The 13,009-nt window shown below is 29.7% G+C and overlaps 1 protein-coding gene across 1 annotated transcript in view; it reads right to left on the bottom strand.

The window, feature by feature from the left end:
- Positions 1 to 3,747: 3,747 nt before the first annotated feature.
- LOC126734573 (RNA polymerase II elongation factor Ell) overlaps positions 3,748 to 13,009 on the bottom strand; it is a 131,840-nt gene continuing 122,578 nt past the window's right edge. The window contains exon 15 of the mRNA XM_050438259.1: positions 3,748 to 12,058. The gene's annotated coding sequence lies outside the window, so the exon portion shown is untranslated. The remainder of the gene's footprint in view (positions 12,059 to 13,009) is intronic.

Genomic DNA, 13,009 nt, shown 5'->3' with positions numbered 1-13,009 from the left:
ATTACATATTTAAATAATAATATTGATACAAAACATTTTTTTATTTTCCAATATTTATTTTTATTTGGAACACATTTTATAAATAAACCAAAACTAACTATAACTTATAATATCTTCTTATATAACTTATATCTTTTTTGACGATATGGAATAAAAAATTATGAATACTTAGTAAGTGTACCGTCGTTATCAATTACAGCTTGCAAACGTCGTGGCATACTTAAAATTAAGTTTCTGGTATGTTCTTCGGTTATTTGGTCCCATGCGTCATCTATCTTTAGGCGTAATTCATTCTAATTTCTAGGCCTAAAGTTATCTTTATATTTATATTTTGCCATTTTACCCCAAACGTTTTCAATTGGGTTGAAATCAGGGCGTTGCGAGGGCCACGGTAAACTTTTGAACTATACGGGCTGTATGTATAGGAGCATTATCATGTTGAAAGATAAAATCTTGCCCATACACTACACCAACCGATGGCATCATAACATTGTTCAGGATATTGCAATATCCTAAGGCATTAAGCCTTCCATGCACTATTTGACAAACGCCTGGTCCTCTAAAACTAATCCGGGCCCAAACGTTTATACTAAAACGTCCACTTTGATTAGTCTTGATCGTTTCATGTCTGAATATAATGATAATGATAATCTTGAATGTCGTTTAAAATTTTTTGTCGACCAAAACCTGGATTTCTTACAATAGCTCCATATTCTGCAATTTTTGCCTTAGCTAAGGAAACGGTATTTTAACTAATGCCCAATTCTACTGCGATTCCTCTTAGAGGAACTCCATCCATCAGACGAGTGTATATTATCGCTTTTTGTTGAGGAGATAATGCAGGCATTTTGAAATAACGATTTTGTTGACGCGGCTGTGACAAAATTAAATTAACTTTGACAATATCAAAATATATTATTCTAATAGACCAAGAGATTTAGGAAATTTTGCTGTCCCAGTTTTTTTTTTTTGGCACGATAGTACGTACTCCACGACATAAAGTCCCAAAAGACATATTACGCACTATGGACGTATATAAGGGCGTCTATTCTTTTCGACATTTTGATGTATTGGACATAATATGACGCATCTAGGATATTTACACGAATCATTTTTTTGTGTGATAAAATGTATTTGGAGAAAAAATAACTCATTTATAAAAACTGAATATATATTGATTATAAAAATATAAAACAAACCATGTATATGTCTAAAAACCAAACAAAAAATAAACGTTTAAGAAAATACAAAAAAATCATTTGTTCTTCACAATTATTGTGAAATGCAGTCTTCAATTGTAAAGTCCAGTTCAGAGATCTATTAGAATCTTTGATGTGCCGTGAATAGTCCGTGTGCCGGTGTTGCTTGTATTGTCACATGGCATGCATGTTTAAATCGCAAAATTTTACGTGGAAAGAGTCATAAAGTAATATTTTAAGCGATATTTAATTCCATTAAATAAATAAATATTTTAAACATTTTTTTAAAGATTTATACATTTGATTACAGACTCTTTAACTACACTATGCCAACGTACTATTTTGTTAGACGTCTGACCTCAGTGCCAACCACTCAAGCGGTAAAAGTTGCACAGGTCCGACCTTAAAATTTATTTGTATTTAAAATTTTCATTGTAGACAAATTAATTGCTTCTATTATGGTTTAAGGCCTTAAAATATGGTGGTTAAGAGGTGATGTGAGATCTACTTTGAAATTGGCATAGTTATAATTGATGACTATACTTATGTATTTCTTCTGCAATAAAAAATGCATGTTTAAAATGTTTCTTTGTAACTCTTGACATTCCGTGAAAAAATACTTAAACTTTTTTTTAATAATGTGACACTGAACTAAATTTGAAATAAAAAAGATACAAACGTCAATGGCACTTACAGGTTATTGTAAATATATAAATATAAGAGGAGGGAATACCCGCATGATTTACTAAATCTTGAAGATCTGTGCGCTCACGTTCCCTAATTTTTATTTTAGATTTATATGCAGGTCCAAGGGTCAGTGATATGTTACTCTTGTCGCGAACTGTTTTGACCATCATTTCCGAAAAGTCTGCCTGATAATACGACGCTTTATAAAAAACTGCCAATAGATAATTTTTTTCATATTTTTAGAATTCTGATGTCTAGGATTTTTCGTCTCTAACGAAATTCCAAAGCTTTCATTTAAATCTTTTAAATAAAACACAGCTCCTTTATTTGAAATTACTTACCAATTTTGTCATGTCCTCGTTGGCTAAATAGATCATAAAATGGGCACAATCTTTCTCATTCTGCGTATGTCCTGTTACAAGGAATTTATGGCATATCGATCTAATTTTATGATACTTTTTTTTTAAAGCATAACTTTTGATGTATTGTTCTTTATAGCTCATCAAACCAAAGTATTCATTATAGCAAAAACATTCGTCTAAATTTGGGTTTGCTTTCATTGCATTTAGCTTAGAACATTGAAAGGCTAGGAGTAAAATATCAAGCATTTTTTTACATAAAATATGATAAGATACTCTATAACGAAGTCAATATCCAACGTTAAATAAATGTAAAGAAAGTATATTAGAGAAAACGATAATGGCATTGCAACGCCGCTCAATCGCATTGTTGATGCCACCGATACAAGCACTCTCTACCAGTGACGTCGTCAACAAATATTTACATGATAAATTTTTTAAAATTATTATAGAGTTTGAGTATAAGTAATATTACCAATTATGAGCTATTTATGTGTTTTTTAACCGACTTAATTAGAGGAAGGTCCTAATAAAAAGCGTTTTTATGGAAATTAAATATTTTACTAGTATAATATTATAGATTTCTTAATAAATCATGTTTTAAGACACAAATTTTTAACATTTTGCAAAATTTTATTGTTACATTGGACAAAACTCAGTTTTACATCACTTAATTTATATCACATAATATTTACTTCTATAGTGCTGACTATTTCAAAGGGACAGTATTGCTTCAGAGGAAAGAGTTACAAACTACAAGGATGTTCAAATTGTGAAGGAGTTGCAGGTTTTTTATACCTTATAAGGTTTTTATTATGAGTATTTAGCCTGTACAATGGTTTTGAGACATTTAACACTGACCTATATAATGCCTAATACCAATTATATCATATTAATTTATACTAAAAAACAAAGCATACCTAAGAATAAAGACTATGTACAATAGATTAGATTAGATATTTTATTAGTAGCCTTTCAATATTCTAAGGCATTTAGACTGAAAAAGAGACCCTATTAGGGCATAACATAGCTGCCAACACTTTTTGTATTACGACCTTCTTCCATAAAATGAAGACAAGACCAACAAATTCTCGTTTGCAAGTGTCGTTCTTCCGCATAATCCATCAGTTAAATTGGTCAGGAGTAGAATAACACTAATGCCACTATCCGTACTTGAACATCACAAGTTGAGATATCTTTCACAGAAATAATAAGTTGCAATAATGGTTTTTTGTACTTTATCTATAAAATGCAATTTTTTGAGTTATGACGTTCTTCTTTTTCGATAGTTGGATGGTTTTTTAGGTTAAGAAGGTTTCTGGGCATTTTTGCATCTTAATACATTTTTATTTTTTCTACGTCTTTAATCTGCAGCTTTTCCTTCATGATTACGGTTGAGAAACTAGGAAAGTAGGTGGATTTAGGTTAGATACCTATACCTGGGAAAGAATTGGGATCTAAAATGGAATTTTTGCATGCATTTATAAATAAAACGACAAAAATTAAGATGCTTCATATATATAATATATTGAATATAGGTCAAAAATGTACAATGAAACGATATATGTCGTTACAAAACTAAGCCACTTTTTGTTTCATTTTAAACTGGACATAAATAGACATTTACAATCGATAATATGGATATTTACAAACCGTGTCAAGCATATACATTATTTTCCTTTTTTTTTTTGTAAAAACTTTTATACTATGTCTCTTTTCATGTGGCATATTTTTTTAACTAAAAAGAAAGAGAGCGATATACGCTACTCTAATATCCTAGAAAGTTACAATATGGTCACTGGACAAATTTTTTCCGTCATTCATTACCATACAAAGACCAAACCAATAAAATAATAATAATAATAATTGAACTATATAATTTTTTTTCTTTTTAATAACAGTGTCATGTAAGTTATTGAACACAGGTTATATTTGATGAAAATTAATTAACAACCGTTTCAAATTAACCCGAAGGGACTATAATATTAATAACAATTGTAACAAATAAAATTAACCAATTGTAACAAATAAACTCAATGCTTAATAGTACAAAAAAAATTACACAACTCCCAAGATTAACGACATATTGTATTTTTAGGAGTTTTAGGCGAACCGACGTTTTTAGGCCCAGTAAATAGGGACGAAAACAAAGAGATTATATAAATGAGTACGAAAAAATAAATATTAATCCCAAAATAAAAAATTTACAATTACCATTCAACTAATAATAAACTTTTGGCCGTTTAGAACGCACGCTAACCAGAAACTCCCGGAATTTATTTTTTCTTTATTTTTTTTTTGTATTTTTTTAATTGTTTGCTATTTTCACAAAATGAAAAGCTAGATGACTGAAAATTGATTATAAGCATATTTCCTACATATTAATTATATATTAATTATTTTAGATATGCCGGGCAAAACCTCCTAGATCACTCGTGGGTTTTAAATTTAAAAAACAAAACAAAATCTCATCGACCATTGGATGTGCCAAACAATTATAGGAACGTAAGTCACAATGAGCAGTTTTTAGCACTCGAATGGCCAATTTAATCGCGTAATAACGAGGTGCGTCATAAAAGGTTCGCCCAACAATATCATGATGCATCAAGGACGTGCCAAAGTCGTCATCGTATTTATCAAGAGAATTATTATTTACAATCACAACCGAATCGATTCATTCAACCAGTACAACATTATGCTAAATATATATGCTAATGCGCGAAATTAGCATTAGGACAGTCGATTTTTTGGGTGCGAAGGCTCGAGATTGTTCGGATATATAGACCGATCGTTTTAAAGGCACTATTCTATTTTTTCTTTGATAATGATTTGATGAAATGTTTGATTGCAGTTTTTGTATTAACAGATTCAGCTTGGGTTTATCGCACTTAAAAGGTAAAACTTTACTCGATTGCTCTTTTGGGGTAAACATTTTCTTCAGAAAAAGTCAGAATTTTACTGCCTCCAAGAAAATTAAATTATATTAACAAACCCCTTTAATACCTTTTTTTTTAAAGTATCACAGACAAAGTTTGTTTTGGTAGTGAATAAAATTGAATAAAAATAAGCCATTATATAAATTTGCTATCTTTTTTTCATTGAATTAAAAGCATATCTTTCTGAGTGGGATTGATATTCAGTCCCAATAATTGGTTTTGGGGCTAAAATTAAAAGACTTATTTTAAAATTAAAACAAATATTTGAGATGCATATACAAGGTGTCCCAAATAGACCAGAAAAAGTGGGACATGGTCATAAAATATAAAATTGATGACCAACTTCAGTTCATGGGATTGCAAAGTAATTTCTTCCAGGTATTTAAAGTACTTTCTTATTAATTCCAGGCAGTTGAAATAAAATGTAAAAATTATATATTGGATGGCTTTTAGGGATAAAAGTTAATAAAATACATATGTTTTCTTTAGAAGGAAACATAAAAAAGGTTCAGTCCATTCTAACAAGGATTTTACTGCCTTAACATTTTATGGATAAATTCCAAACAAAATAAATTAGTTTAAAATTGCACTGCATCCTATTCATTAAACTGGTGAAAATATGGTTCGAGGAGTCTTTAGTACCCTTTTTTTATCTTGTATTTAGAAGAATAAGAAGCCTTATTTTAACATTCAAGTAGATATTTTAAAGGCATGTACAAGGTGTCTCAAAATAGATCAGAAAAGGTGGGATACAGTGTCACTTTGTCACTTTTTTCAGGCATCTGAGGTTGTTTTTTTATTAATTCCAGGCAATTCTTCCAAGCTTGTTCAATGTCTGAAATAATTTGGAAATGGCGTCAACTTCCTGGAATTAATAAGGAATTACTTCAAATGCCTAGAATAAGTCAAAAGAGGCTCAACTGTCTACAATTGACATAAAATCAAATTAGGAAAAGAATGCTTGAGAGAAATGAACCAGTAACCTCAACTGTCTGAAATGAATCAGAAATTTCATTTAAACCTATTTGTTTTTAGCTTTTAAAGTGGCTTTTCATGAATTCCAGGCAGTTGAAGACTTTTCTCATTTCTTCCAGGAAACACGTCAAACATCCTAAAGGAGAAATTAATTCAAATGTCTGTAATAAATCATAAAAGGTGTCAAATTCTAAGGGTTTTACTGCCTTCGCCATTTTAGGGATATTCTCCAAAAAAAATGAATTAATTTAAAATTGCACTGCATCCTATTCATAAAGTGGTGAAAATACGTTTCAAACCCCTTTAATACCCTTTTTTTGTCTTGTATTTAAAAATAAAGGCCCTATTGTAAAATTAAAGTAGATATTTTAAATTCATATACAAGGTGTCTCAAAATAGATCAGAAAAAACGGGATACAGTCCCAAAATGTACAATTTACGCCTCATTTTAGGCATTTAAAGCCATTTCTCATTTCCAGATATTTACATTAATATCTTATTAATTCCAGGCCAAACCTTTTGTTTCAACTGCCTGGTAGGCATTATCTCAAATTTCTAAAATAGGTAAAAACAAGCTTCAACTGCCGAAATTAATAAGAAATCAAATTTATAAAAGAAGTGAGAGAAAGGAGCAATTAATCTCAACTGCCTTAAATAAATCAGAAATTTCATTTAAACTTACTTATTTTTAGCTTTTAAAGTGGTTTTTGATGAATTCCAGGCAGTTGAAGACATTTCTCATTTCTTCCAGAAAACACGTCAAATACCTTGAAGGAGAAATGAATTCAATTATCTGTAATAAATGACGAAATGTTTCAAATGCCTGGAATAAGTGAAAAAAAAACGTTTAACTATCATGTCCCAAAACATAGAATTTATGCCCTATTTTACTTCTCAGCATTTAAACCAATTTCTCATTTCCAGGTATTTCAAGTAGTTTCTTAATAATTACAGGCAGTTGAAACCTTTTCTCGCGTTTTTCGGGCATTAGAAATCGTTTTTTATTAATTCAATGTAGTGGAAGTGACTTCTTCCAAGCTTGCTCAATGTCTGGAATTATTGAAAAATGGCATCAACTGCCTGAAATTATAAGAAATCAAATAATTAGTAAAAGAATGCGTGAAAGAAATGAGCAATTAACCTCAACTTCCTGAAGTTAATCAAAAATTCCATTTAACCGTATTTTTTTCTAGCCCTTGAAGTAGAGATTTTATCATAATAAATTCAGGTAGTTAAAACTATTTCTCATATTTTCAAGAAAGAGCTTCACATGCCCTGAAACAGAAATTAATTCAAATGTCTTGAATAATTGAAAAGATTAAAGGCTTTAAATATCTGGAATCAGTGAAAAAGTGCTTCAACTGCCTGGAATTAATCAGAAATTATTTCAAATACCCATACATAAGTAAAAAAAGCTTCAATGTCTAGAATTAACGAGAAATTACTTCAAATGTCTGAAATAAATCAGCGAGTCTCAGATTTTTAATTTAATGCCCTATCTAAAAATAAACCTTGGAACTTTTTGGCTAAAATTCTATATTGGAAGCATGTCCTTTCTCCACGTCCTAAAAAACGCTAAATTTTGCGTTTAAATTTATAAATCATTTAATTATCAAAATCGAAAATTTTAACTTTAACCCTATGGAATTTCGACGCCTTCACAGTGGTCCCATTGAGAAACTTCTTTGAATCCATTAAAAATATCTAAGACTATATTAATTTTGTCTTTATTGATAAAAATATTTAAAAAAATAAAACAAAGCGGTCGAATTATTCGTTCTAAGAATGTAAAATTGGCTTATTCCGTAACTGAAAATGCCTCATAACCAGCAAAACTGGCCTAATAAATTTATTTGTTTGATTATAGCATACACATTTTGACCCGATTTGCCCAAATATTAAATTTTTGATGAAATCCACAAAAACCCGAATCACGAACGATCCCGAGCTGCTTGCTAACACCCTTTTTTTTGTATAAAATTTTTGGCAGATTTAGTACACTGAAAATAAACTTCCGTACTATTTTTTTTCCTTTGACTACAGGCAAACGCGGTATAACAAAAATAGGAGATTTGATCGTGTCGAGGCCCTTCTACAAGCCATTGTGCCATTATACTGAAAAATTGATGTTTCCAAGAGCAAATTGATACACGTTTTTTTTTTAGTGAGAATTATGAGTTAGAGCGTGAGTTTAGGCACTTTTTTACAGGCGTTCTATGTGGTTTATTGCAAGGCAAATGGAGGTTTTTTTTTAGGAAGAAAAGTAGGACCCCATATTTGGGTACTTATTTGGAAAAGTTAAATTTGCCATTGAATTTTCCCCAATTTTATCACATCTAATACAAATGTTCGAAAATTATTTCCTAATTGAATAACAAAATAAAGAAACAATACCAGGAAGAAAATACTAATTCTACTTTTTAACTCTTTTAGCTCTTCCCTTAGGAAATTCTTCCCACTCTTAAATAAGAATCTGATCAATTCCTATTCAATGAATCTTAAGTGGGTCAATTCTAGAAGTCGGAACAGGTCGTTTTGAACCATATTATATTGTTAGAAAGCCAACGTTTTGGCATCTATTTATGCCTTCCTCAGGCTCAATCATCTGATAGAGAGTTTTACATTTTCTTCAAGTGTTCTCAATAGCAGTTCGTTGGCATTTAAAGTCGCTTTTTATCAATTCAAGGCAGTAAAGTTATTTATTTCTTCTAAGCATTTAAAGGAATTTCTTATTTCAGGTCGTTTCAAGCCGTTTATTGTTTCTTCCAGGAAATTCAAGTGCTTTTTTTAATGTCTGTAATAGGTTACAAATGGCACCAAATGCCTGTAATTATAAAGAAATTACTTAAAATTCCTGGAATAAGTGAAAAAAACTTCAACTGTATGCAACTAATATGGAATTTAATTAAAATATTTAAAATGAGTGAAAGAAATAAAAAATGTCTTAAACTACCTTTAATTAGTCAAAAATAATTTAAGTCCTGGAATTCATAAAAAATCGAATTAAGAGTATTTGAAATATCTGAAAGCAATGTGAAGTGACTTCAACTGCCTAGAATTAATGAAAATGGATTGCAAATTACTGGAATAAGTAAAAACTGCCAGAAATAATAAGAGACATTTGAAATTCTTGTAATAAGGGACAAATTACTTTAAGGCAATTAAAGTTATTAATTTCTTCTAGGCATTTGATGTAGTTTCTTACGAATTTTACCTATTTCTTCCAGAAAATTGCAGAAATCTCATCAATGTTTGGAATAAGTGAAAAAATCTTCTACTCTATGCAACTGATTCAAGGAATTCAAATAAAAGATTTAAATTAAAATGACTGGAAGAAATAAAAAGCAATTTTAACTGCCTGAAATTAGTCAAAAATAATTAAAGTCCTGCAATTCATAGAAGATTGATTGAAAATCCCTGGAATACATAAAAACTGCCAGAACTCATGAGAATTTTAATTCAAATGCTTGTAATAAGGGAGAAATTACTTCAAGGGCCTAAAATTAATTGGAAATTTCATTTAAAGATTTAACATGCCTAAAAGAAATAAAAAAGTAGCTTAAACAGCCTGAAATTAAAAAGGAATTACTTCAAATTCATGGACAATTTAATTAAGAATATTTAAAAGAAATAAGAAGTAATTTTAACTGCCTGGATTAGTCAGAAATCATTTGAAATTCCTGGAATTTATGGAAAATTCAATTAGGAATAGAAGTAATTTGAATAGCCTTGAATGAATAAAAATTGATTACAAATGCCTGGAATAAGTGAACGATGACATAAACTGCCTGTAATCAGTAATTTAATAATACCTAAAACGAGGGAGAAATAATTCCATTAATTTCAGACATACAAAGCCATTTAATATTTCTTCCAGGCAATTCAAGTCATCTCATCATCAATATCTGGAATAAGTGATAAATGGCATCAACTATCCTTAATTAATAGGAAATTACTTAAAATTCCTGGAATAAGTTCAAAGGAATTCAATTAAAAGATTTAAAATAAGTGAAAGTTTCTTAAATTAGTCAAAAATAATTTAAAATCCTTGGAATTCATGGAAAATCGAATTAGGAATATTCGAAATATCTGAAAGAAATGTGAAGTAACTTCAACTGCCTGGAATTAATACAGATATTTAATCTAAAAGCCTGTAATAATGGATAAACTACTTCAAGAGTTTAAAATTAATGAGAAATTTCATGCCAATTCAATTCTTTCAAGTTTCTTATGAATTCCAAGTATGTCAAACATTCAAAGCCATGTCTCATAACTTTCAGGCATTTAAAGCAATTTCTTATTTTCCAGATTGTTAAAGCCATTTAAAACTCCTTCCAGGCATTTGAAGTTGATGTCTGGAAGAAGTGTAATTATGTAATTGACAAGAAATTCGAATAAAAAATTTTAAATGCCTGAAAAAAATAAAACTTTAACTGCCTGGAATTAAGCAAAATTGAATACAGATTCCTAGGAAAAGTGAACAATAGAATAAATTAACAAGAAATTATAGGCATGCCTAAAATTTATGAGAAATTTCAATGAATCTCAATCCTTTATTTGTCTTGTTTCTTAGTAATTCTCTTTATAAATTCTAGGCACTTAAAACCATTTATGATGGAACTAATCCATGCAAATTAAGCCATAGCTCATTTCTTCCAGGCAATTAAAATCGTTTTCTCATGGTCTGGCATAAGTGATAAATGGCATTAACTGCCTGAAATTAATAAAAAATTACTTCAAATGCCTCGAATACGTCAACAATCGCATAAGCCGCCTGGAATCAATCAGAAATTTATTCCACACGCCTGTAATAAGGAAAATATAACCTCAAGAGCTTGAAATGAGTGACCACTTGGAGATGGTGAAACGTTGATTTTGTAGCGAAAAAGTTTCCTTTCATATTACAATCATTGAATTATCATACATATTGCCTGATTAGAATCCCCAGCACGAGAAATACACAAATGGACTTTTAAAGACACTTTAATTAATACTTTTCTGAACCGAGTTACACAGCAAACGAATGCTAACCCCCTAAGGCTGAACGTGTTCAAGGCAACTATTTAACCCCAAAAAAAAATCTTTGCTCTTGGAAACTTAATTTTTTGTTTTTTTTTTTACACTAATGTCCCGATTTATTGCTACAGTTTACAAACTAGAGATACCCTTAGACTTCACGGGAAAGCCAACGGTTTCAAGAAAAATACAAAATAAATAGTTTAAAAACGAACCATTTCTCTTAAGCAATGGTGTATAGCTCGTATATGTACAAAAAACGAGGTTTATCTACAAAATGCATATATTTTTTTTCTTTTGGCACAGCGGCAAAACCACGAAAAACCGGCGACATTCGAGGAGGACATTTTATTTACGGACCTGTTACATCGACAACACATATAAAGCACTTGGATCGACACGTTTTATTTAAAGGCACGTTAATTTATTAATTTATTTAGTCCTCGAATGACGGGTTTTCGGACTGGGATATCAAAGAACAAGAGGAGAAAAAAAGAAAACATACTCTATGGCACCAGAGAACCGTTCGAAACGCTTTAAAAAACAAGAGATATGTGCGACGAGATGAACGTTTAAGATACAATATAGATAGATATGGTAGGACGAAAGTATATAATATAATAAGGAAGAAACGACATTTCATTGGACTCGTACTAATTAATTAATTAACAATATAGTGACGGATATGTTACCTTTTTAAATTTGTTTTTTTTTTTAAATATAAGGGTAGATAAGTGGTAGGCTTCAAGACGTTCGTACCAGTATAACTCTGCCCAAAAACTGGATTTGTTTCTTTTTCATGTTAATTTGACGAGGAGGCTTGTTGTTGCTATTTTGGCTATCACATTCGATTTGAGCAACTTGGTGGGATGTCGATTCCAGAAAACTGAAAAAGAAATAAATATTATATTAATAAAAAAAGGGCTTTATTGTAAAAAAGATTTCATTATAAACTTTGAAAAAAAGACAGTATCAGCACACTAATACATGGTAAACATAATCAATAGTTTCAAATTCACGGCTGAAACGATAATAAATAATTCATGTTATAATAATTAATGAACAAATAAATAAATTGCACTGTTTTTCATAAAGGTCTCAAATATTTTTTACTACATATTTATACTCTAAATTAAAATATTTATTACTGAAATATGAATTAACTACAAATTTAAAGAACTGTGAAAGCTCTTTATATCTTATTAATATTTGGAAAAACATTCAGAAGATATTTTTACCAATGGCGTTCATAAGGGCTTTATCGTAAATATTATTTAATAAAAAAAGTATACCAAAAAAATTAATTAAATTTTTTAAATCCTTGTTTAGTTTTGAGCACATTTGTATTCTTGAGTTTTTTTATTTGAATAATTATTGTTTCATACACGTTAATGCATTTCCTATTTTTTTCTAGATTTCTTTGTGTATGATCTTCTATTACTGCACTATAAGATATATACATTTTTCAAAAGTAAGCATATATGTGATATTAGAGTCATTTCATTATATAGTTGAGGTGTAGTGATCGAGTATAAAGACTAGTTATATAAATCAATTTTATAAGCCAATTTTTTTAAATGCCGAAAGTTTCTCCCTTGTCTAAACAGAATCATATATATTATGATATACAGTAGTGGCGAAAAGTAGATAGACAAAGTATTATTTTCATATAATTGTTTAAAGATTTACCCACAAGTCCCCTAGATTTTAAATTATTGTTATTTGTAAGGCGGTCTATAAAAAGATACTATATTTTAAATATTTTGCTTGCTATCAGATAAAGCAATAATATAAATATACGTGGTCAAAAGTAGATAGACAAAAACAATTTTGGAAT

Source organism: Anthonomus grandis, chromosome 3, assembly GCF_022605725.1.
Source record: "Anthonomus grandis grandis chromosome 3, icAntGran1.3, whole genome shotgun sequence".
In the NCBI taxonomy this organism is placed as follows: domain Eukaryota; kingdom Metazoa; phylum Arthropoda; class Insecta; order Coleoptera; family Curculionidae; genus Anthonomus; species Anthonomus grandis.
This window is presented reverse-complemented; position numbering and strand designations above follow the sequence as displayed.